The sequence below is a fragment of the Macaca nemestrina genome, chromosome X (assembly GCF_043159975.1).
Source record: "Macaca nemestrina isolate mMacNem1 chromosome X, mMacNem.hap1, whole genome shotgun sequence".
Lineage (NCBI taxonomy): Eukaryota > Metazoa > Chordata > Mammalia > Primates > Cercopithecidae > Macaca > Macaca nemestrina.
Window position 1 is genome coordinate 71,159,445 of NC_092145.1, and position 25,732 is coordinate 71,185,176.

Consider the following 25,732-nt stretch of genomic DNA (forward strand, 5'->3'; position numbering starts at 1 on the left):
ATTCTGGTATGTTGTATCTTTGTCCTCTTTGGTTTCAAAGAACATCTTTATTTCTGCCTTCATTTCATTATGTACCCAGTAGTCATTCAGGAGCAGGTTGGTCATTTTCCATGTAGTTGAACAGTTTTGATTGAGTTTCTTAGTCCTGAGTTGTTGTTTGATTGCACTGTGGTCTGAGAGACAGTTTGTTATAATTTCTGTTCTTGTACATTTGCTGAGGAGAGCTTTACTTCCAATAATGTGGTCAATTTTGGATTAAGTGCGATGTGGTGCTGAGAAGAATGTATATTCTGTTGATTTGGGGTGGAGAGTTCTATAGATGTCTATTAGGTCTGCTTGCTGCAGAGATGAGTTCAATTCCTGGATATCCTTGTTAACTTTCTGTCTCGTTGATCTGTCTAATGTTGACAGTGGAGTGTTGAAGTCTCCCATTATTATTGTATGGGAGTCTAAGTCTCTTTGTAAGTCTCTAAGGACTTGCTTTATGAATCCTGTTCTCCTATATTGGGTGCATATATATTTAGGATAGTTAGCTCTTCCTGTTGAATTGATCCTTTTACCATTATGTAATAGCCTTCTTTGTCTCTTTTGATCTTTGATGGTTTAAAGTCTGTTTTATCTGAGACTAGTATTGCAACCCCTGCTTTTTTTTGTTCTCCATTTGCTTGGTAAATCTTCCTCCATCCCTTTATTTTGAGCCTATGTATGTCTCTGCATGTGAGACGAGTCTCCTGAATACAGCAAACTGATGGGTGTTGAATCTTTATCCAGTTTGCCAGTCTGTGTCTTTTAATTGGAGCATTTAGTCCATTTACATTTAAGGTTAATATTCTTATGTGTGAACTTGATCCTGCCATTATGATATTAAGTGGTTATTTTGCTCGTTAGTTGATGCATTTTCTTTCTAGCCTTGATTGTCTTTACATTTTGGCATGTTTTTGCAATGGCTGGTACCGGTTGTTCCTTTCCATGTTGAGTGCTTCCTTCAGGGTCACTTGTAAGGCAGGCCTGGTGGTGACAAAATCTCTAAGCATTTGCTTATCTGTAAAGGATTTTATTTCTCTTTCACTTATGAAACTTAGTTTGGCTGGATATGAAATTCTGGGTTTAAAATTCTTTTCTTTAAGAATATTGAATACTGGCCTCCACTCTCTTCTGGCTTGTAGAGTTTCTGCCGAGAGATCTGCTGTTAGTCTGATGGACTTCCCTTTGTGGGTAACCCGACCTTTCTCTCTGGCTGCCCTTAAGATTTTTTCCTTCATTTCAACTTTGGTGAATCTGGCAATTATGTGTCTTGGAGTTGCTCTTCTCAAGGAGTATCTTTGTGGCGTTCTCTGTATTTCCTGGATTTGAATGTTGGCCTGCCCTACTAGGTTGGGGAAGTTCTCCTGGATGATATCCTGAAGAGTGTTTTCCAACTTGGTTCCATTTTCCCCCTCACTTTCAGGCACCCCAATCAGACGTAGATTTGGTCTTTTTACATAATCCCATACTTCTTGCAGGCTTTGTTCATTTGTTTTTCTTCTTTTTTCTTTTGGTTTCTCTTCTTGCTTCATTTCCTTCATTTGATCCTCAATCGCTGATACTCTTTCTTCCAGTTGATCGAGTCAGTTACTGAAGCTTGTGCATTTGTCACGTATTTCTCGTGTCATGGTTTTCATCTCTTTCATTTCGTTTATGACCTTCTCTGCATTAATTACTCTAGCTATCAATTCTTCCACTGTTTTTTCAAGATTTTTAGTTTCTTTGTGCTGGGTACGTAATTCCTCCTTTAGTTCTGAGAAGTTTGATGGACTGAAGCCTTCTTTTCTCATCTCGTCAAAGTCATTCTCTGTCAAGCTTTGATCCGTTGCTGGCCATGAGCTGTGCTCCTTTGCCGGGGGAAATGCCCTCTTATTTTTTGAATTTCCAGCTTTTCTGCCCTGCTTTTTCCCCATCTTTGTGGTTTTATCTGCCTCTGTTCTTTGATGATGATGGTGACATACTGATGGGGTTTTGGTGTAGGTGTCCTTCCTGTTTGATAGTTTTCCTTCTAACAGTCAGGGCCCTCAGCTGCAGGTCTGTTGGAGATTGCTTGAGGTCCACTCCAGACCCTGTTTGCCTGGGTGTCAGCAGCAGAGGCTGGAGAAGATAGAATATTGCTGAACAGCGAGTGTACCTGTCTGATTCTTGCTTTGGAGGCTTCCTCTCAGGGCTGTACTCCACCCCGTGAGGTGTGGGGTGTCAGACTGCCCCTAGTGGGGGATGTCTCCCAGTTAGGCTACTCAGGGGTCAGGGACCCACTTGAACAGGCAGTCTGTCCCTTCTCAGATCTCAACCTCCGTGTTGGGAGATCCACTGCTCTCTTCAAAGCTGTCAGACAGAGTCATTTGCATCTGCAGAGGTTTCTGCTGCTTTTGTGGTTGTTTACTGTGCCCTGTCCCCAGAGGTGGAGTCTACAGAGACAGGCAGGTTTCCTTGAGCTGCTGTGAGCTCCACCCAGTTCGAGCTTCCCAGAGGCTTTGTTTACCTACTTAAGCCTCAGCAATGGCGGGCGCCCCTCCCCCAGCCTTGCTGGTGCCTTGCGGTTAGATCGCAGACTGCTGTGCTAGCAATGAGGGAGGCTCCGTGGGCATAGGACCCTCCCGGCCAGGTGTGGGATATAATCTCCTGGTGTGCCTGTTTGCTTAAAGCGCAGTATTGGGGTGGGAGTTACCCGATTTTCCAGGTGTTGTGTGTCTCAGTTCCCCTGGCTAGGAAAAGGGATTCCTTTTCCCCTTGCGCTTCCCAGGTGAGGCGATGCCTTGCCCTGCTTCAGCTCTCGCTGGTCGGGCTGTAGCAGCTGACCAGCACCGATTGACCGGCACTCCCTACTGAGATGAACCCAGTACCTCAGTTGAAAATGCAGAAATCACCGGTCTTCTGTGTCGCTCGTGTTTGGAGTTGGAGACTGGAGCTGTTCCTATTCGGCCATCTTGCTCCGCCTCCAACCTTTAACTTTTTAAAACTGTTGGTACAATGTAATAACCTAAGCTTTCAGTCTCTCACCTTTATGATGTTAGCTGTAGAGATGTTGCATCTTTTCAAAACTTTACTGTGTGCATTGATATTATTGTGTGTTTTTTTCTTCTTTTTTTTCTATTAATATGATAAATTACTAGTATGATGTATTACTATGATGGATGTATCAAATTTTTAAATACTGTGCCAACTTTGTATTCTTGCATTGACTCTAGGTGCCATGTGTATACTGCTGAATTACATTTGCTTATACTTGTATTTTTAAGGATTTATTTCACCCATATTCTTGAAAACTATTTGGAGATATGCATGTATCTTCATGCTTTTTCTTCTCTCCTTCTGGTTCTCTACTGGCACAAATGTTAGACTTTCTGGGATTTTTCTGTAGGCTATTGAGTCTCTGATCATATTTTCATGTATTTTCTTCTTGTTGTTCACATTATGATATTTGTGTTGATCTTAAGTTTGATTAATCTTTCTTCTATTGTTTCCATTTTGTTACTGAGCCCATCCAGTAAAAATTTTGTTTTGATTTTGATTTTTTTATTCTAAAATTTTACTTTTTTGCTTTGATATTGTCTCTTTGTTGAGATGTTCTATCTCCTTTCTTTTCAAGAATGTTCACCCTGATTTTTTGTTGTATGATTATAATATTCCTTTATATTGTTAGCTGATAATTTCAACATCTGTATCACCTCAGGGTTTGCATGTGTTGATGGTCCTTTGCCTTGCAAGATGTTGAGTTGTTTTGTTGTTGCTGTTTATATCCTTTGGCAAATATTGGTATTTTCCCTTTAGCAGACAACCAACTCTCAGATTGAGATGAGTTCTGCTTTGTCTTTTGTCGGCAGTAGTTTCAATGTTTGTTCAATTTTTGACACCTTGACCCTGCTATTTGAATCTGTCTTGTGTGTGCACCACCTAATGTGCAGTCTAGCATGAAGGTGATTGTCTTCCTTAAAAGGTGATTTCCTTGATATGTTGTTTAAGATCAGATCTCTACTTTTGTAGCTCAAGGATGAGTTCAGGGGTTCATATATAACATGATGGTATTGCTTTCTTGAGATAGCTTTTTTTACAACCTTCCCAACTCTTTCCAGTTTCCAGAGGCATTACTTCCTGGTCTTCTGAGTGAATCTTTAGCTTCATTGTTCTGCATACTTCCTGTGAATTTCTCTGTATCCAGGATTAAACAGTGAAAATTCTCTCCTTCCTCTTAGATTCATGCTTCCTCTGATAATATAGACTAATCATCCATTGGAGTTTTAGGCACTTGCCTGGCCACCACTGGTATAATTGACATCACTGCAGGAGCTCCCTGGGGCTGAAGCAAGAGGGAATGAAAGGAAACAAACAAAAATCCCAGAGAAATATCCTCCACTCTCTCTGATTCTTTTCCTGCTTCTTGGACTAGAAATAGAAAATTTCTTTTGAAGTTATTCCTGTCAACTCTGGTACACAATTTTAACTGCCAGGCTGCCCTGAAGTCTGGGCTGGAAGAAACCAAGGAAAAATAAATGAAAAACTCACTTTTATTCTGCTGTATTTTAAGTTTTGTTTTCCTTTCCACATCTACCTGTTACCAACTACTTTTCAGAGTCCTCAGATAGCTCTTCCATAGATTCATGTAGAATTTTCCCCCATATGGTTTTTTCTAGTGTTTTTCTCATGATTAGATCAGAGTTATGGGTTTTTTAGAAGATTGACAATAAAATGAAACACCTTCTCATTACGTCACATCAAAGGGTACACGATACCCACGTGATGTCAATAGTAATGCTAACTTTGATCTTGTGGTTAAGATAGTATTTTTTCCAGGTTTTCCATGTAAAGGTACTGGGTTTTTTTTTTTCCTTTTTACATTCTGTTTTACAAGAAGCAAGTCACTAAATCCAGCCCACCATGAAGATAAGGGAGATTAATCTCCATATCCTAGAAAGGTAAGTATATGTATATATTATTAAAAGTTCATTTGTAAAGAATGTTTGTCTCCTCTCAATTATTTATGCAATCACTTATCTTTATCATTATAAATTCATGAATATTTATTTTGTACTTTGTGTTACAATTCAATATTATGTTACTCATTTCTTTTCACAAGTTTTTTCATCTTTGGACATTGGGAGCTTTTTCAGATTGTTTATTGTATCCCTTTGACATGATTCCACTCCTTTACCTTTGTGCACTTCCTTTCTTTCTGTCACTACAAGAAACCCTAGGCATATTTTCTTTTCTGAGACCTAGAATCAGTCATTTCTCTCAGAATTTTTGTCCCTTTTATTTATTTTCAAAAAGAAAAATATTCCTTTGCCACTAAGAAAACTTTGGGATATATTCACTGATTCAATTGTCTTGCCAGATTTTTCCATATTTTTAACTTCTCAAATTAGAAATATTATTCCCTAGGCATGTTTACTGTACTATTTATAGATTTTTACCACATCTAATTTGCTTCTTTCATGATTGTGATTGTGCCAACTTGGGGAAATATGTAGAGAGATATCAGAATACTTGCAGTTATAAGGAGCATGGATGAAATGCTTACAGGTAAAGCATACATAAGATCTTATTTGACCCATTAAGTTTTCACATTAACCATATAATCACAACTAAAATGTTTGTTGCACTGAGTATCTGCATTCCTAGATCTACTAGATTTCTTTCTACCATGTTTATTCTTAAGAAAATAATTATTACAGGTTATTGTACAAATTTTTGTAACTGCCCTCTCTGCTCAGACAACAACAAAAAAATGGGTATAAAATGATTTGTCTACTTGTAGAAAGAAATCTATTAGCATACAATTTCTGTTATCTAATTTGAGAACACCTGTAAAAGGTACTTGCTCAACAGAACAATTGGTATCTGTTGAGCTGAATTATTTTCAGGAATATGCTCTTAGAATAGTTTCTAGTTTTGTTTGAAAAAATAAAAACAGTAATACCAAAGCCTTTTCCTCAGCCTCGTATTCATAATTTATTTATGGAGCACCTAATAACCATAGTATTCTGCTACATCCTAGAAGTAGAGGTGGTGGGGAGGTTATGCAAGACAAAAATGTCAAAGGCCATGCTATCTGATAGTTATAAAAGGTAATGAGGAATGTTAAATTAATGTATATGAATAAGTTTATAGAATGCAGGAGGATTTAGCAAAAAGAGAATGACCTGTAGGGGCAAACAGACCTGGTTTCAATTCTGTACTCAAACACATACCTGCTATTTTTTTGACAAGCTACCTTAAGCAGATCATTTACGTTCCCTGAGACCAAGTTTCCAAATTAAAAAAAGAGAGAAGTATGCCTACTTGCAAATGTTATATAGAGAAATGAAGTATTATGTATGTCACGGTGTGTAGTATGGAATATGCAGATATTAGTTAATATTCATTTTTGCTATCGCTATATTTTTGCTACATAATTGGTACTAAACATTCAATATGATAATCACAGAAAAGAGAGACTCTTAAAGGATTTGGGACATTAAAGATGGGAAGATTTTTTTGATAGGCAAGAAGGAGTGATTATAGATGAGGACAATATATACAAAGTTATAAAAGTGTGACTGTACATAGAATTGTTGATGAACTGCCAGTATAAAAACACACGTACATTAAAAAACTGAGATTTTTAAGTCATTGATAACTTTTATGTTTCAATCTTAGACAGTAACCCCTGACTCCTTGCCTTGAAAGAAGCACTGTGACATTCTTTATACTCCATTTACCATTTATTGATTTTGTGATACACATATGTGAAATATATATAAGATATATGGATATTATGTATCACATATGAAGTATATCATATTATATATCACATATGATATATAATAGATATTAGAATATATAACATTTACAACTTAATCAGAATATGTTACATTTACATTCTGATCTGTAACCATAAACCTTGTTTATTCTTAAGTTTATGATTAAATGGAATAAATATTAATTACCAGTTCTTTGTCTTAAGCTTTTATTTTAGGTTTGGGGGTACATGTGAAGGTTTGCTACATAGGTTAACTTGTGTTACAGGAGTTTGTTGTGCAGATTATTTCATCACCCAGGTATTAAGCCCAGTATCCAATAGTTATCTTTTCTGCTCTTCTCCTTTCTCCTACCCTCCACCCTCAAATAGACCCCAGTATCTGTTGTTTCCTTCTTTATGCTCATAAGTTGTCATCATTTAGCTCCCACTTAAAAGTGATAACATGCAGTATTTGGTTTTCTGGTCCTGTAATTAATTTGCTGAGGATAATGGCCTCCAGCTTTATTCATCTTCCCGCAAAAGACATTATCTCATCCCTTTTTTATGGCTGCATAGCATTCCATGGTGTATACGTACCACATTTTCTTTATTCAATCTGTCATTGATGGGCATTCAGATTGATTCCATGTCTTTGCTATTGTGAATTGTGTTGCAGTGAACATACACATGTATTCACTATGATTATCTCAGAATTTCCCTCAATTTCATTAATTTGATTTTTAGCAATTCTACTAAGTTTCCTACTTTTCTAGTTTAATAGCTTCTAAATTGTGGAGACTTTTTGTTCTCCATTTGTTTCCTAAGCTCTAAACCTTTCCCTTTTATCTTATGCTGCTGATTTTTATCTGGTCTTTGAACTCATTTTATATTTAGTTCATGCTTTAAATAAGTTATTTTATGTCCCTTAACACTAAGAAATTTTGAACTGGTTTCTGTCCTTCAAGTTATTTATTCTTCCTAAAAGGTCTTCATTTGTCATTTACATTTTATGCTCACATTTTTTTGTTTTTTGTTTTTTTGTTTTTTGTTTTTGTAATTTTCACCTTCTACTTTTTCTCAAGTATATTTGCATAGTTGTGATGTAGTTTTGTCTTATGTTTATGCCTAAAAGGGGTAGCTTTTAGAACTCTCTTTTTTTCAATTATTATTTTAGGCTAGTGGGTACATATGCAGGTATGTTATATAGGAAAATTACAAGTCATTGAGGAATGGGGTAGGATTGAATACACCACCCGAGTAGTGAGCATAGTACTCAATAGGTAGTTTTTCAACTCTCACCCCCAGTCAATCTTCCCACTTTAGTAGTCCCCAGTGTCTGTTGTTCCCATATTTATGTATATGTGTACCAAATATTTAACTGCCACTTATGATAACATGTGTTATTTGTTTTTCTGTTCCTGTGTTAATCTACTTAACTTTTAGCTCAGAATTGCTTTGGATATTTTGAGTCATTTTCTGTTCCATAAGAATTTTAGAATACTTTTCTAATTCTGTGAAAAATTACATTAATAGTTTGGTAGGAATAGCGTTAAATCTTTGGAACTCCTCTATTTGCCTTTCTGTGTTGTAGGTGTCCTTTCTTTGATCCTATTCATATCTTACACCTTCCATCTTCACTCCTTTCTTTTTCCACCTATATATTGGGGACAGATATATTAAATTTAGTCGACTGTTTTCTTAGCCTACTAACCTGAGCACAGATGGTGGGCATGAGATCTTCGGAAGCAATAAAACAGTATTGAAAAAGCAAAACAAATGAAAGGACTTGAACTTCTTGTTTCCAAGCTTACTGAAAAGTTGTAGGGGTCAAAACAGTGTGGTTCCAAAATAAGGATACATATGTAAGCCAATGGCATCGACTGAAGTCCAGAAATAAACCAAATATTTATAAACAATTGATTTTTATCAGGGTAAAACACACATGACTTTTAATTTACCATCTTAACAATTTTTAAATATTCATTATATTCATATTTCTCTGCAACAAATCTCTCATTATAACATTTCCACCTGGTTACACTAAAACACTCTATCCATTAAATACTAATTCTTACATCCTTCTGTACCCCGCCGACGCTAACTACCTTTCTACTTTCTGTTTCTATGATTTTGACTACCTTAGACATTTCATGTGAATGAAGTCATATAGTATTTGTCCTTTTGTGACTGGCTTATTTCACTTAGCATAATGTCCTTTAGGTTCATCCATGTTGTGACATATGACGGGATTTATTCCTATTTTAAGATTGCATTATATTCCAATTTATGTATACACCACATTTTCTTTATTCATTCTTCTATTGATGGGCATTTGAGTTACCTTCACTTCTTGGCTGTTGTGAATAATGTAACTGTGAAGAATAACGCACAGTGAGGAACGTGACTGTGGCAATATTCCTTTGATATCCTGTTTTCAATTATTTTGAATATATACCCAGAAATGGAATTACTGTGTCATACAGTAGTTCTATTTTCAGTATTTTGAGAAATATTTATATTGTTTTCCATATGGCTGCAATATTTCACATTACACCAACAGTTTATAAGGAGGGTTTCAACTCCTCTGCATCCTTGCCAACACTTGTTTTGTTTTGTTCTTTTGATAATGGCCATCCTGATAGATGTGAAATGATACCATAAAGACACATGCACAAAAATGTTCATTGCAGCACTACTCACAATAGCAAAGAAATGGAAATGATCTAAATGCCAATCAATGGTGGACTGGATAAAGAAAACGGGGTATGCATGCACCGTGGACTGCTCTGCAGCCATAAAAAAAGAACAAGATTCTGTCTTTTGCAGCAACATCAATGCGGTTACAGGCCATTATCCTAAGCAATCTAACACAGGAACAGAAAACCAAATACTGCACTTTATAAATGGGAGCTAAACATCAAGTACACATGGACACAAAGAAGGAAACAACAGACACTGGGACCTACTTGAAGGTGGAGAGAGGGAGGAGGGTAAGGATCAAAAAATACCTGTTGTATACTATGTTTATTATGGGAATGACAAAATAATCTGTACACCAAACCGCTGTGACATGCAATTAACTTATATAACAAACCTGTGCATGTATCCCTGAACCTAAAGAAAAAGTTAAAAAAAAATTTTACTTAAAAGAAGAGTGTCATTTAATTTCCAAATATTTGATGATTTTCTCTTTTTTTATTTTCTGTTATTCATTTTAGTCTAATTTCATTGTAGTCAGATAACATGGTGTTTAGGGTTTTCATTCTCTTATATTTTGAGGCTTGTTTTACGACAAACAATATAGTCTATCTTGTTACATGTTTCATATACACATGGAAAGAACATGTTTTCTGGTTTTGTGAATGGAGTGTTCTATAGAGTCAATTAGGTCAACTTATTTATATAATAATTTGTTGGGTCTTTTATATATTTAGTGATTTTCTGTGTACGTGTTCAATCAATTCCTTATAGAAGGGGTTTGAAGTCTTTCATTGTATGTGTGGATTTGGCTAATTTTCATTTCAGATATATTACTTTTTACTTCATACATTTTGAAATGTATTTCAGAAAGTTATATCTTGGTGAATTAAACTTTTCCATTATGTAAGTTATCCTCTATTTCTGGGAAATTTCAAGTTCTGAATCCTACTTTGTCTGCTATTTATACAGCTTCTCCAATTTTTTTTCATTTTTTACTCCTAATTTACATATATATGTAATTGTTGTACATATTTATGGAGTAAATATGATGTTTTAATATAAGCATACAATGTGTAATGATGAGATCAAGGTAATTTGAATATATATTGCCTTAGATATTTTTTATTTCCTTGTGTTAGGAACATTTAAATTTCACTCTTTGGCTAGGCATGGTGACTCACGCCTGTAATCCCAGCAATTTGGGAAACCAAGGCCTGTGGATATTTTGAGGTCAGGAGCTCGAGACCAGCCTGACCAACATGGTGAAACCCCATCTCTAGTAAAAATACAAATACTTATCTGGGCGTGGTAGCACACACCTGTAAAGCAAGCTACTGGGGAGGCTGAGGCAGGAGAATCACTTAAACCTAGGAGGCAGAGGTTGCAGTGAGCCGAAATCGTGCCATTTGCCTCCAGCCTGGGTGACACAACGAGACTTCATCATAAATAAATAAATAAGTAAATAAATAAATAAATAAATAAATAAATAAAATTTTACTCTGCTAGTTATTTTGCATACATAATAAATTATTTTTAACTATAGTCACCTTATTGGGTGACCAAACATTAGATTTCATTCCTTCTATTTAACTGTATTTTTGTAACCATCTATGAACCCATCTTTACCTCTCCCTCCCCAGTATACTGAGAGAAAGTAGAATAATGTTTGCCATTTGTAGATCTTCTTTGGAGAAATGTCTATCCATCTCTTTTGTCCATTTTTAATTAGATTATTTTTGTTGTTGCTGAGTCATGAAAGTTTCTAAAATGTTTGGATGTTAATCTCATATTAAATATATGATTTGCAATAACTTTCTCCCATTCTATAGTTTTTCTTCTTGCTCTGTTAATCTCAAGCATGAAGAAGTTTTAAAATTAGAGAAAGTTTCATTTGTTTTTTATTTTGTTGCTGGTGCTTTCGGTATTATAATAAAAAAATCATCATCAAATCTAATGTCTTGAAGCTTTTCCCAATGCTTTCTTTTGACATTGTCATATATTTAGGGTTTATATTTAGGCCTTAAATATATTTTAAGTTAATTTTTGTGTATGCTGTAAGTTAAGGGTTCAACTTCCTTATTTTGCATGTGGATGTCCTGTTGAGTAAACTGTTCTTATGGCCAATTCAATGCTAAAAAGGGTTTGCACACACAATTCAATGGGGAAAGTATAATTTTTTACCTTTTCATGCTAGAACAACTGGATAATTGCATACATAATAAAGTTAGTTCCTCACCTCACTCTATACACAAAGGTTAACTCAAAATAAAGCAACAACCTAAGTATAAGGGTTAAACTATAAAACTATTAGGGAAAAGGTAAGGATAAATCATTATGACTTTGATAATTTATAGATTCAGTGCTATTCCTATTAATCTACCATTGACATTCTTCGCAGATTTTGAAAAAAAAAAAAACTCTTTTAAAATTTATATGGGACCAAAAAAGAGCCCAAATAGCCAAGGCAATCCCAAGCAAGAAAGAACAAAGCTGGAGTCATCACGTTACCTGACTTCCATCTATATTATGAGGTTACAGTAACCAAAATAGCATGGTACTGATATAAGAACAGACATATACACCAATGGAACAGAATACAAAACTCAGAAATAAGATCACACACCTACAATCATCTGATCTTCAACAAACCTGACAAAAACAAGCAATGGGGAAAGGATTCCCTATTTAATAAATGGTGCTGGGAGAACTGGCTAATCATATGCAGAAAATTGAAACTGGACCCCTTCTTTACTCCTTATACACAAATTATGTCAAGATGGATTAAAGTCTTAAATGTAAAACCCAAAACTATAAAAACCTTAGAAGAAAATCTAGGCAATACCATTCAGGACATAGCCACGGGCAAAGATTTCATGACAAAAACACCAAAAGCAACTGCAACAAAAGCCACAATTGACAAATGGGATTTAATTAAGCTTAAGAGCTTCTGCACAGCAAAAGAAACTATCATCGGAGTGAACAGACGGCCTACAGACTGGGAGAAATTTTTTTCAATATATCCATCTGACAAAGGTCTAATATCCAGAGTCTACAAGGAACTCAAACAAATCTACAAGGAAAAAAAAAAATAAACAAGCAACCCCATTAAAAACTGGCCAAAGGACATGAACAAACACTTCTAAAAAGAAGACATGCGTGTGGGTAGTAAACAAAGAAAACAAGCTCAACATCACTGATCATTAGAGAAATGCAAGTCAAAACCACAATGAGATACCATCTCATACCAGTCAGAATAGCAATTACTAAAAAGTCAAAAAAAAATAGATGTTGGAGAGGTTGCAGAGAAAAAAGAACGCTTTTACAGTGTTGGTGGGGGTGTAAATTAATTCAATCATTTTGAAAGACAATGTGATGATTCCTCCAAGAACTAGAGACAGACATACCATTTGACCCAGCAATCCCATTACTGGGTATATATCCAAAGGAATATAAATTATTCTGTTATAAAGATACATGCATGTGTGTGTTCATTGTAGCACTATTCACAATAGCAAAGACATGGATTTGACCCAAATGCCCATCAAAGATAGATAAAATTTTTAAAAAGTGGAACATAAATACCATGGAATACTATGCAGCCACAGAAAGGAATGAGATCATGTCCTTTGCAGGGCCATGGATGGAATTGGAAGCCGTTATCCTCAGCAAACAAATGCAGGGAATGAAAATGAAACACCGCATGTTCTCACTTATAAGTGGGAGCTGCATGATGAGAACACATAGACACATGTGGGGAAACAACACACATTTGGGCCTGTCATAGTGTTGGGAGGAGGGAGAGCATCAGAAAGAATAGCTAATCGGTGCTGGGCTTAATATCTAGGCAATGGATTGATCTGTGCAGCAAATCACCATGGCATATGTTTACCTAATAATGAACCTGCACGTCCTGCACATGTTTTTCTTCAACTTAAAAGTTGAAGGAAAGAAAATCATTATGACTTTGGATTTGGCAATGGATTCTTAGATTCCATACCCAAAACAGAAAACAAAAGGAAATAAAAGGCGAATTGGACTTCACACAAATTAAAATCTTCTGTGCATCAAAGTATATTATCAAGAAAGTAAAAAGGCAATCTATAGAATGAGAGAAAATATTTGCAAATGATATATCTTTTAAAGATTGGTATTCATAATATATGAAGCATACAACTCAACATAAAAAGACAAATAATCCAATTAGAAATTGTCAAAGCATTTGCATAGACATTTCTTTAAATATAATATTAAAATGGTCAACAAGCACATGTATAGATGTTCACATCAATGGTCATTAAGGAGATTCAAATCAAAAGCACAATGAAATAATACTTTGCTGCCATTAGGATGGCTGTAGCGAGAGAAAAAAATAAATTAACTAGTAAGGGTGTGGTAAAAAAAAAAAAAGAAAGAAACCTTCTATATTGCTGGTGAGAATGTAAAATGATACAGCTGCTACTGACTACAGTTTAGTTATGCTTCAAAAAGTTAAACAGAATTGCCATATAAACCAGGGATTCAACTCCTTGGTGGTCCAAGAGAAATAAAAACATGTGTTAATACAGAAACTTACACATAAATGTTTATTAATTATGGCCAAATATGTAAATAATCAAAATATTCATCAATGGATGAATGAACAAATAAATTTTGATATATACATACAATGAAATATTATTCAGTCATGCAAAGTGATGGAGTACTGGTATAAGCTACAATTTGGTGAACTTCAGAAACATTATGCTAAATGAAATATGACAGACACAAAAAATCACATATTGTATGATATTATTTTCTATAAAATACTCAAAATAGAAAAATTCATACAGACAGAAAAGCAGAGTTGTTGCTAGGGCATAGGGGAAATAAGAAATGGGGAATGATTACTTATAAATGCTGAGTGTTCTGGAGTAATGCAAACATTTTGAAATCACAAAGAGTTGATGATTTCACAACATTGTGAATATACTAAATGCACTGAATTATTCACTTTAAAGCGTTTAAGTGTATTTTACGTGAATTTCACCTAACTTTTATAAAGTTACACTTGAGAGTGAATCAGGAATTAGTTTCTTTCTACTGTCATAAGCTTTCAAATTTATGGCATAAAAATACAACTTTGTTATTAGTTATTTAAAAAAATATTTATGTCATTTTCATTTCTTTTTCATATTTTTACTAGTTTGGTAGATATTGGAAAGGAGATTTTATTGTTTCATTTCATTCTACCACCTTTGTATGGAAATCTTTAATAACCATTTTGGAGAACAAGTTGGCAGTATATAACAAGAACACACTCTTTGAACAGTAATTCCACATCTGGAAATATATTCTAAGAATATAGGTGATGAAGCTATAGATATTACTTACAGTCTTATTTGAAATAGAAAAATATTAGAGATAAGTGAAACACACAGTAAGAAGAGAAATGATTATGTAAACTGTGATATACAGTCAGCCCGCTGTATCCAGATGTTGTGTTTTGTGTGTGTTTGTGTGTATGTATGTGTACATATGCTTTTATTATTTTTGTTTTTTTCTATTTTTATGTTCAGGGGATATAAGTGCAGGTTTGTTACATGTGCAAATTGTGTGTCACTGAGGTTTGGGGTATGATCCTGTCACCTAGGTAGTGAGCATAGTACCCAATAGGTAGTTTTTTAGTCCTTGCCCCCTTCCTCATTTGTCCCCCTTTAATAGTCCTCAGTGTTTATTGTTCATAACTTTGTGTCCACCTATACCCAGTGTTCAGCTCCCACTTATAAGTGAAAACATGCAGTGTTTAGTTTTCTGTCCCTGCGTTAATGCACGTAGCATAATGGCTTCCAGCTCCATCGATGTTGCTGCAAAGGACATGATCTCATTTTTTAAAATGGCTGCATAGTATTCCATGGTGTGCATGTACCACATTTTCTTTATCCAGTCCACCAGTGAATGGGCATCTTGGTTGATTTCGTGTATTTGCTGTTGTGAACAGTGCTCTTATGAGCATAAAAGTGCATGTGTGTTTTTGATAGAATTATTTATTTTATTTTTGGTATATACCCAGTAATGGGGTTGTTGAGCAGGATGGTAGTTCTCTTTTAAGTTATTTAAGAAATCTCCAAATTGCTTTCCACAGTGACTGAACTAATTTACACTTCCACAGACAGTGTATAAGCATTCCATTTTTTCTACAACTTCATCAATGTGTATATTTTTTTAACTTTTTAATAATAGTCATTCTGACTGGTGATCCACAGGCTCTGAATCTGAAGATTCAACCAAACTTGCACTGAAAATATACAATATGAGGCTGGGTGTGGTGGCTCATGACTGTAATCCCAGCACTTTTGGAGGCTGAGACAGGCAGATCACCTGAGGTCAGGAGTTTAAGACCAGGTTGGCCAACATGGTGAAACTCTGTCTCTACTAAAAATACAAAAATAAGCCAGGTATGGTGGTGCACGCCTGTAATCCCAGCTACTCGGGAGGCTGAGGCAGGAGAATCACTTGAACCCAGGAGGCGGAGGTTGCAGTGAGCTGAAATTGTGCCACTGCACTCTAGCCTGGGTGATAGGTGAGATTCAGTCTAAAAAAAAAAAAAAAAGAAATATGAAATACAACAATAAAAATAATACAAATTTTGAAATATAGTAAAACACTATTTACATAGCATTTGCATTGTATTAGGTATTATATGTAATTTAAAGATGGAGGATGTGGGTAGGTTATATGCAAATACTACACACATTTTATATAAGGAAGTTGAGCAGCCATGGGTTTCAGTATCCAAAGGGGGTCCTGGGACCAATACCACACTGATATTGGTGGTGGCTAGTAATTCCAGGAAAAATTGCAATGAAGAAGTATACTCTTTGGAGGGTAGTTTAAATCTAACTATTATATAAGTCATTTATTATGAAGACATAATTCATACACAGACACCACCTTGCCTAGAAATGGGTATAAACAATTTGTATTTCTTGTTTGGTATTCTGACCTATTGCCAAATTTTAATTATTCATGAAGTTTCTATGCATTGCATTTTACTGAAAATGGAGGCTTTAAAAATCACTGGTAATTTGAAAATCCAAACTGGGATGAGATAACATGCTCAGGTGCTGATTTATTTACATAAATTAATTTCAGGCCTCTGCTGTAAACCAATTAGCATCCATCACTTAATGGAGTCATTATCTGTCAGTTTAGCTTCTAGAAATGCTTGTCACTACTACAGGACTCAAAAACTTTGCTAATAAAAGTAACAGAATTAGTGGAGTCAACAGCATGGATAATGACTTAATGTGGAACATACAGTGTAGAAAGAGACTGATCTTCAAAAAATAAAGATATCAGAGAGGAAGCTACTTTATTTTCCAGAAAATGAGTTTAAACAATGGTATTCAAAAAAATAAAAGTTATTTGTAGTCATTGTAAAATTGTGTCATAAGAAGCCATATCCAACCTTCTTGTCTAGTGGTCAGATGACATTGTGTGCAAATAGAAATGAGTTATGTTTTACTAGAGCTTCAAGTGGCTATTTCTAATGTCTTGAAAGGCCTAGAAGGAGAAGGTTTGGGGGGTTCAGTAACAATGTACCAATCAAAGGAAAGAGCCAGCAGTGCTCACAGAATGTCATGCAGCCAATTTGTACATATCACTAGTGGTGGGAAGAGTAATTTCAGAGGTAGACTGGAGTCAAAAAAAAAAAAAATGCATTTGGGGCTCGGCGCGGAGGCTCACGCCTGAAATCCCAGCACTTTGGGAGGCCAAGGCGGGCGAATCTCGAGGTCAGGAGATCAAGACCATCCTGGCTAACACGGTGAAAGCCTGTCTCTACTAAAACTACAAAAAATTATCCGGGCGTGGTGGCAGGCACCTGTAGCCTCAGCTACTCGGGAGGCTGAGGCAGAAGAATGGCATGAACCCGGGAGGCGGAGCTTGCAGTGAGCCGAGATCGCGCCACTGTGCTCCAGCCTGGGAGATAGAGACTCCATCTCAAAAAAAAAAAAAAAAAAGCATTTTGGTTTAGAGAGAATACAACTAAATATTAAGTATTCATCAGCAAGATATGTAGGCAGATACCTTTCACAACAAAACCCCATAAAAATTTGCAAATAATCGGTAAGATAGCTTTGCTCAGGATGGTAGAGCAAGTGAATTAGCACAAAATTCGGTCTCCTAAGAAATGTATACCTTTGTTGAAATACAATGTGAAATTTTCTTTTAAGTTTGGGCTATTCTGATTTGGCATTATCTATATTTCTCTCTTTATACTTTAGCACTGTCACACAGAACAAGAAGGAGTCTATTATAAACTTGATCTGAACATCTAGATATTAGCTATAAGAACAATTGTGGGGACTAGTGATTTAATAGTTTACAAGTCTTATCATTAAATTGAGAATTTCTTTGGAGGCAAAGTGAGCATGCCAGGGGATTTATTTATTTTTTTTTTTTTTTTATTTTTTGTCATTCAAATGTCCTAGTATGAGCTGTGCACAAAGTTTACCTTTAAGAGATTTTGTGAATTGGTTATCATTGAGTAACTAGCTTTTGACTACAATAGCACTTAATAAGTTAGCAGCTATTGATAGGAATTAACTTAGTTTATCTTAACCAACGCAATCAAAAGCTTCAGCTATAATTTTAGAATACATCTGGAGAGATTTTTAAAGTCTAGAATTACTTGGTATCCCTGTTTAGAATGCAGTTCCCTGGCCCCACTTCAGCCTTAAGAAATCAACATGTCTGGAGTTTGGCCCATAAAGCTCCAAATTAAACAAATGTAACAGAAGATTCTGATATAAACTATTATTTGAAAACTAGCACATGCTGATGGGTACCAAATTCATGTTGGTAGTAGGATATCTATCTGGTAACTAATTCACACCACTAAAATACAAATGGTACTTGAGGTAGTGAGCTGAATCTCATTCATATAATATTAGACCAATTACTTCATTTTACAAATTAGGAATTAAGTCCCAGTTAAGTTAATAACTTGCCTAAATTTATTGGCAGTGAGATTGAGACAAGACCTGACCAAGTTGGCTCCAAATTCAGTGCTTTTTCTATCACAGTGATGGAAATAGGAATGAAAATGAAGTTTGAAAATAATTGTGTTTGAATAAGGCAAAATAGTTGCTGAAGAATAAAATGATGTGGCTTATCAGTTTTACTGATTTTATTCAAAATTATTTTTTAATAATTGTAATAAGTAAGGATTCATATACCCTGTAAATTGTAAATAAGGATTCATTGTTAATATTTATTGTAAATAAAGATTCATATACCCTGAGATTTCTAGACTCTCTTTGAATAGTTTAGGAGCTGTATTGTAAACAAAATAACCTTGAAGTCTTAAATGTAGATATTTGATGATAGCAATTCACAGCTACAAATGCTTTTAAGCAGCTTTCATTTTTTAAGTACTTTTTAAAAACTTTTGCTGTGGCAGTTAATGCATAGCAGTCTCATTAAGGAACTGGGGGAAAATAACGTCAACTACTCACACAGACATTTTAATATTAATGGTTATGGACTCTTTCTATAATTATGTACTGCAAAGACAATGATTTATTACTAAAGTACGGTCATTTAATTGTCAGTTTTAACCTCTACATCCTTGAAAATACCACAGTGCACAGTCTAATTAGCATTAAAACCATAACAGATCCTGCCAATGAGACACCAAATTTGACATCATGTCCAACAGTGGCTAAAATTGGAAGCTTCACTGAAAATCATACCTCACCCCACACCCAATGAACCTAATTGTGAAATACTATATTAAAGAAGAAAGTGTCTTCCTGACTTCAGCTGGTGATCAGTGTATGCCCTAAAACAAAAAGATTAATAGTGCTTGTGATTGTATCATGGCTAGTGTGCCTGCGAACCTAATTTGTATATATCTAACTCCCTTTTTAACATCTTACTAAAATTCAACAGTATCCTATATCAGTGGTTTTCACAGATCATAAAAAAAATTCAGCACCACAGATGATACAACACTAGTATTCAATTTGGGCAAATGAAGAAAAAGTAAAAATGAAAACAGTTTTTACATGTTTTGGATGCAATGGAAACAATTAACAAGAAAAATATGAGCCTTTTTCTTGAGGATTTACAAAACAATGTGATCTTGTTTGTATTCAAAAAGTGTTAGGTTATAGACTTGTTTAATCAAAGAAGGTTATTACTTATAGGAAGCTAGCTTTTTATTTAATAATGGTTAATACAATGCTTAATGACTCCTCCCATCCCTGCAGACATTTTAATTATACAATGCAGAATGTTGCAAAATTATATGAAAAATCTCTAATTTTAATATTTTTTCCCAAACTATCCCTCTCCCTTCAATGACAAATTACCCATGGCTATTCTTCTTTCTTCTATATATACTTTAAGTTCTAGGGTACATGTGCACAACCTGTAGGTTTGTTACATATGTATACATGTGCCATGTTGGTATGCTGCACCCATTAACTCGTCGTTTATATTAGGTATATCTCCTAATGCTATCCCTCCCCGCTACCACACCCCATGACAGGCCCCAGTGTGTGATGTTCCCCTTCCAGTGTCCAAGTGTTCTCATTGTTCAATTCCCACCTATGAGTGAGAACATGTGGAGTTTGGTTTTCTGTTCTTGCGATACTTTGCTGAGAATGATGATTTCCAGATGCATTCATGTCCCTACAAAGGACATAAACTCATCCATTTTTATGGCTGCATAGTATTCCATGGTGTATATGTGCCACATTTTCTTAATCCAGTCTGTCACTGATGGACATTTGGGTTGGTTCCAAGTCTTTGCAATTGTGAATAGGGCCGCAATAAACATATGTGTGCGTTTGTCTTTATAGCAGCAAGATTTATAATCCTTTGGTTATATACCCAGTAATGGGAAGGCTGGGTCAAATGGTATTTCTAGATCTAGATCCTTGAGGAATTGCCACACTGTCTTCCACAATGGTTGAACTAGTTTACAGTCCCACCAACAGTGTAAAAGTGTTCCTATTTCTCCATATCTTCTCCAGCACCTGTTGTTTCCTGACTTTTTAATCATTGCGATTCTAACTGGTGTGAGATGGTATCACATTGTGGTTTTGATTTGCATTTCTCTGATGGCCAGTGATGATGAGCATTTTTTCATGTGTCTGTTGGCTGCCTAAATGTCTTCTTTTGAGAAGTGTCTGTTCATATCCTTTGCCCACTTTTTGATGGGGTTGTTTTAAATTTGTTTGAGTTCTTTGTAGATTCTGGATATTAGTCCTTTGTCAGATGAGTAGATTGTAAAATTTTCTCCCATTCTGTAGGTTACCTGTTCACTCTGGTGGTAGTTTCTTTTGCTGTGCAGAAGCTCTTTAGTTTAATTAGATCCCATTTGTCAATTTTGGCTTTTGTTGCCATTGCTTTTGGTGTTTCAGACAGGAAGTCCTTGCCCATGCCTATGTCCTGAATGGTATTGCCTAGGTTTTCTTCTAGGGTTTTTATGGTTTTAAGTCTAACATTTAAGTCTCTAATCCATCTTGAATTAATTTTCGTATAGGGTGTAGGGAAGGGATCCAGTTACAGCTTTCTGCTAATGGCCAGCCACTTTCTCCAGCACCATTTATTAAATAAGGAATCCTTTCCCCATTTCTTGTTTTTGTCAGATTTGTCAAAGATCAGATGGTACTAGATGTGTGGTATCATTTCTGAGGGCTTTGTTCTGTTCCATTGGTCTATATCTCTGTTTTGGTACCAGTACCAGGCTGTTTTGGTTACTGTAGCCTTGTAGTATAGTTTGAAGTCAGGTAATGTGATGCCTCCAGCTTTGTTCTTTGACTTAGGATTTTCTTGGCAATGCAGGCTCTTTTTTGGTTCCTTATGAACTTTAAAGTAGTTTTTCCAATTCTGTGAAGAAATTCATTGGTAGCTTAATGGGGATGGCATTGAATCTACAAATTACCTTGGGCAATATAGCCATTTTCATGATATTGATTCTTCCTATCCACGAGCATAGAATGCTCTTCCATTTGTTTGTGTCCTCTTTTATTTCATTGAGCAGTGCTTTGCCGTTCTCCTTGAAGAAGTCCTTCACATCCCTTGTAAGTTGGATTCCTAGTTATTTTATTCTATTTGAAGCAATTGTGAATGAGAGTTCACTCATGATTTGGCTTTCTGTCTAATATTGGTGTATAAGAATGCTTGTGATTTTTGCACATTGATTTTGTATCCTGAGACTTTAGTGAATTTGCTTAGCAGCTTAAGGAGATTTTGGGCTGAGACGATGGGGTTTTCTAAATATACAATCATGCCATTGGCAAACAGGGACAATTTGACTTCCTCTTTTCCTAATTGAATACCTTTTATTTCTATCTCCTGCCTGATTGCCCTGGCCAGAACTTCCAACACTGTGTTGAATAAGTGTGGTGAGAGAGTGCATCCCTGTCTTCTGCCAGTTTTCAAAGGGAATGCTTCCAGTTTTTGCCCATTCAGTATGATATTGGCTGTGGGTTTGTCATAAATAGCTCTTATTATTTTGAGATACATTCCATCAATACTGAATTTATTGACAGTTTTTATCATGAAGGGCTGCTGAATTATGTCAAAGGCCTTTTCTGCATCTATTGAGATAATCATGTGGTTTTTGTCTTTGGTTCTATTTATATGCTGGATTACATTTATTGATTTGCATTTGTTGAACCAGCCTTGCATCCCAGGGATGAAGCCCACTTGATCATGGTGGATAAGCTTTTTGATGTGCTGCTGGATTCGGTTTGCCAGTATTTTATTGAGGATTTTTGTATCGATGTTCATCAGGGATATTGGTCTAAAATTCTCTTTGTGTGTGTGTGTGTGTCTCTGCCAGGCTTTGGTATCAGGATGATGGTGGCTCATAAAATGAGTTAAGGAGGATTCCCTCTTTTTCTATTCATTACCTCTGGTAGAATTCGGCTGTGAATCTTTCTCATTTTTTGAGGATTTTTTTGGTTGGTAGGCTATTAATTATTGCCTCAATTTCAGAGCCTGTTATTCGTCTATTCAGGAATCCTCTTCCTTGTTTAGTCTTGGGAGAGTGTATGTGTTCAGGAATTTTTCCATTTCTTCTAGGTTTTCTAGTTTATTTGCGTAGAGGTGTTTATAGTATTCTCTGATGGTAGCTTGTATTTCTGTGGGGTCGGTGGTGATATCCCCTTTATCATTTTTTATTGTGTCCATTTGATTCTTCTTTCTTTTCTTCTTTATTAATCTTGCTAGCAGTGTATCAATTTTGTTGATCTTTTCAAAAAAACAGCTCCTGGATTCATTGATTTTTTGAAGGGTTTTTTGTGTCTCTATCTCCTTCAGTTCTGCTCTGATCTTAGTTATTTCTTGCCTTCCACTAGCTTTTGAATGTGTTTGCTCTTGCTTCTCTAGTTCTTTTAATTGTGATGTTAGGGTGTCAATTTTAGATCTTTCCTGCTTTCTCTTGTGGGCATTTAGTGCTATAAATTTCCCTCTACACACTGCTTTAAATGTGTCCCAGAGATACTGGTATGTTGTATCTTTGTTCTCACTGGCTTCAAAGAACATCTTTGTTTCTGCCTTCATTTTGTTATGTACCCGGTAGTCATTCAGGAGCAGGTTATTCAGTTTCCATGTAGTTAAGCAGTTTTGATTGAGTTTCTTAATCCTGAGTTCCAGTTTGATTGCACTGTGGTCTGAGAGACAGTTTGTTATAATTTCTGTTCTTGTACATTTGCTGAGGAGTGCTTTACTTCCAATTATGTGGTCAATTTTGGAGTAAGTGCGATGTGGTGCTGAGAAGAATGCATATTCTATTGATTTGGGGTGGAGAGTTCTGTAGATGTCTATTAGGTCCACTTGGTGCAGAGTTGAGTTCAATTCCTGGATATCCTTGTTAACTTTCTGTCTCGTTGATCTGTCTAATGTTGACAGTGGGGTGTTAAAATCTCCCATTATTATTGTGTGGAGGTCCACGTCTCTTTGTATGTCTCTAAGGACTTGCTTTATGAATCTGGGTGCTCCCAGATTGGGTCTATATATATTTAGGATAGTTAACTCTTCCTGTTGAATTGATCCCTTTACATTCGGTAATGGCCTCCTTTGTCTCTTTTGATCTTTATTGGTTTAAAGTCTGTTTTATCAGAGACTAGAATTGCAACCCCTGCCTTTTATTGTTTTCATTTGCTTGATAGATCTTCCTCCATCCCTTTATTTTGAGCCTATGTGTGTCTCTGCACGTGAGATAGGTCTCCTGAATACAGCACACTGATAGGTCTTGACTCTTTATCCAATTTGCCAGTCGGTGTCTTTCAATTGGAGCATTTACCCCATTTATATTTAAGATTAATATTGTCATGTGTGCATTTGATTCTGTCATTATGATGTTAGCTGGTTATTTTGCTCATTAGTTGATGCAGTTTCTTCCTAGCATTGATGGTCTTTACATTTTGGCATGTTTTTGCAATGGTAGGTACCGGTTGTTCCTTTCCATGTTTAGTGCTTCCTTCAGGATCTCTTGTAGGGCAGGCCTGGTGGTTACAAAATCTCTAAGCATTTGCTTTTCTGCAAAGGATTTTAGTTCTCCTTCACTTATGAATCTTAGTTTGCATGGATATGAAATTCTGAGTTGAAAATTCTTTTCTTTAAGAATGTTGAATACTGGGCCCCACTCTCTTCTGGCTAGTAGAGTTTCTGCCAATAGATCCACTGTTAGTCTGATGGTCTTCACTTTGTGAGTAACCCGACCTTTCTCTCTGGCTGCCTTTAACATTTTTTCCTGCATTTCAACTTTGGTGAATCTGACAATTATGTGTCTTGGAGTTGCTCTTCTCGAGGAGTATCTTTGTGGTGTGCTCTATATTTCCTGAAATTGCATGGTGCCTGCCTTGCTCAGTTCGGGAAGTTCTCCTGGATGATATCCCACAGAGTGTGTTCCAACTTGGTTCCATTCTCCCCGTCATTTTCAGGTACACCTATCACATGTAGATTTGGTCTTTTCACACAGTCCTATATTTCTTCGAGGCTTTGTTCATTTCTTTTTTACTCTTTTTTTCTCTAAACATCTCTTGCCATTTCATTTCATTCATTTTTATCTTCAGTCACTGATACCCTTTCTTCCAGTTGATCTAGTTGGTTACTGAAGCTTGTGCATTTGTCACATAGTTCTCATGTCATGGTTTTCGGCTCTTTCAGGTCATTTAAGGACTTCTCTACATTGGTTTTTCTAGTTATCCATTCGTCTAATATTTTTTCAAGTTTTTTCATTTCTTTGTGATGGGTTCAAACTTCCTCCTTCTGCTCAGAGAAGTTTGATTGTCTGAAGCCTTCTTCTCTCAACTCATCAAAGTCATTCTCCATCCATCTTTGTTCTGTTGCTGGTGAGGAGCTGCATTCCTCTGGAGGGGGAGGGGTACTCTGATTTTTAGAATTTTCAGCTTTTCTGCTCTGTTTTTTTCACCATATTTGTGGTTTTATCCACCTTTGGTCTTTGATCATGGTGATGTGGAGATGGGGTTTTGGTGTGGATATCCTTTCTGTTTGTTAGTTTTCCTTCTAACAGTCAGCTGCAGGTCTGTTGGAGTTTTTTCTGGGGGTCCACTCCAGACCCTGTTTGCCTGGGTATCAACTGTGGAGGCTGCAGAAGAGTGAATATTGCTGAATAGCAAATGTTGCTGTCTGACCATTCCTCTGGAAGCTTCGTCTCAGAGGGGTACCCAGCCGTGTGAGGTGTCAATCTACCCCTACTTGGGGAGTGCCTCCCAGTTAGGGTACTTGGTGGTCAGGGACCTACTTGAGGAGGCAGTCTGCCCGTTCTCAGATCTCAAACTCCGTGCTGGGAAAACCACTACTCCTTTCAAAGCTGTCAGACAGGGACATTTAAATCTGCAGAGGTTTCTGCTGCCTTTTGTTTGGCTATGCCCTGTCCCCAGAGGAGGAGTCTACAGAAGCAGGCAGGCTTCCTTGAGCTGCAGTGGGCTCCACCCAGTTCGAGCTTCCTGGCCACTTTGTTTACCAACTCAAGCCTCAGCAATGGTGGACATCCCTCCCCCAGCCTCGCTGCCACCTTGCAGTTAGATCTCAGACTGCTGTGCTAGCAATGAGGGAGGCCCCGTGGGTGTGGGACCGTCTGAGTCAGGCATGGGATGTAATATCCTGGTGTGCCGTTTGCTAAGATCCTTGGAAAAGTGCAGTATTAGGGTGGGAGTGACCTGATTTTCCAGGTGCTGTGTGTCACGGTTTCCCTTGGCTAGGAAAGGGAATTCCCAGCCTCACCCTACTTCGGCTCTCACTTGGTGGGCTGCACCCACTGTC